Genomic DNA, 2075 nt, shown 5'->3' on the forward strand with positions numbered 1-2075 from the left:
GGTTAACATGTTTTAACATGGAATCGACCCCATCATCACTGAGATTAAAGTGGTACAATCGTTCAGCAGAATATCAAAATGGTTAAAACTGAAGAGTAAATTTCTTAGCTCAAAAATAAAGTCAAGGAATTACCCTAGAGTGTACTGCAAATAACTATGGAAAGCATAAAATTTTTTTAAAAAAAGGAATTTTAAAAAGGAGAGTGCATATCAAGAACTTTAAGTATTTGCCTGAATGGATTTTTCTAAAGAAGAAACATTCATAGTCATATAATACACAAAACAATACAGATGGACATTTTCCAGAACTGCAGACATCATTGGTTCTGAAAGAACCCCTCCCCCACCAGATACCAAACTTGATATCTCTGTCACAATATATTTGAAGAAAGTAGTCCTCAATGTCTGAAAATCATTAGTAATACCTAAAAGTTCTGGAAGCTATCATCCTACTTTTGAAGTAGGAAAGAGAAGACCTTTCTAGATATACATATTTTATGACTCGGGATGTTAACCCATGTAGTTTATCCAGAAAAAGTAACAAGATGTATTAAAATAAGCACATGCATACATATCAGTTGGCTTGGGTTTGAACTGCTCAACCCTACTTACATGTGTGTGTGTTTTCAGTAAGGACTATAAATGTATTTTCTCTTCCTTAATGACTTTTCCTTTTCTCTACCTTGCTTTTTTGTAAGAATAAAATATGCAAATCCTAGAGGAGAGCATAGACAGTAACCTCTTAGACATGGGCCAGAGCAACTTCTTTCAAGACCTGTCTCCAAAGGCAAAGGAAGCAAAAGTGAAAATGAACTTTTAGGACTTCATCTTGATCAACAAGATCAAATCTTCTGCACAGCAAGGGAAACAGTCAACAAAACAAATAGGCAACCCTAGAATGGGAGAAGATATTCACAAATGATACTACAGATAAGGGGCTGATGTCCAAGATCTATAAAGAACTCCTCAAACTCAACACACACGAAACAGATAGTCATGTCAAAAAATGGGCATGAACAGACACTTCTCCAAAGAAGACAAACAAATGGCTAGTAGACCCATAAAAAAAATCTTCATCATCACTAGCCATCAGGGAGATTCAAATCAAAACCACGTTGAGATGCCACCTTATTCCAGTTAGAATGGCCAAAATTAACAAGACAGTAAATAACATGTGTTGGAGAGGATGTGGAGAAAGGGGAACCCTCTTACACTGTTGGTAGGAATGCAAGTTGGTGCAGCCACTTTGGAAAAGCGTGTGGAGAATCCTTAAGAAATTAAAAATACTTGGGGCACCTGGGTGGCTCAGTGGGTTAAGCCGCTGCCTTCGGCTCAGGTCTTGATCTCGAGTTCCCGGGATCGAGTCCCGCATCGGGCTCTCTGCTCGGCAGGGAGCCTGCTTCCTCCTCTCTCTCTCTGCCTGCCTCTCTGCCTACTTGTGATCTCTCTCTGTCAAATAAATAAATAAATATCTTTAAAAAAAAAAAGAAATTAAAAATACTGAGGGTTGCTGAGAAGAGCAGTGTAGGGAGAGGGTGATTGGGTTATGGACATTGGGTAAGGTATGTGCCATGGTGAGTGCTATGAAGTTTGTAAACCTGGCAATTCATAGACCTGTATCCCTGGGACTAATAATACATTACATGTTAATGAAAATAAAAAATTTAAAAAAAGAAATTAAAAATAGAGCTTCCCCATGACTCTGTAATTGCACTACTGGGTATTTACCCCAAAGATCCAGGTGTAGTGAAAAGAAGGGTCATATGTACCCCAATGTTCATAGCAGCAATGGCCACAGTCGCCAAACTGTAGAAAGAACCAAGATGCCCTTCATCAGATGAAGGGATAAAGAAAATATGGTCCATATGTACAGTGGAATATTATGACTCCATCAGAAAGGATAAATACCCAACTTCTGTGTCAACATGGACAGGATTGGAGATTATGCTGAGTGAAATAAGTCAAGCAGAGAGAGTCAATTATTATATGGTTTCACTTACTTGTGGAGCATAAGGAATAACAAGGAATAACATAGGAGATGGAGAGGAGAAGTGAGTTGGGGGGAAATGGAGGTG

The sequence above is a fragment of the Neovison vison genome, chromosome 3, assembly GCF_020171115.1.
Source record: "Neovison vison isolate M4711 chromosome 3, ASM_NN_V1, whole genome shotgun sequence".
In the NCBI taxonomy this organism is placed as follows: domain Eukaryota; kingdom Metazoa; phylum Chordata; class Mammalia; order Carnivora; family Mustelidae; genus Neogale; species Neogale vison.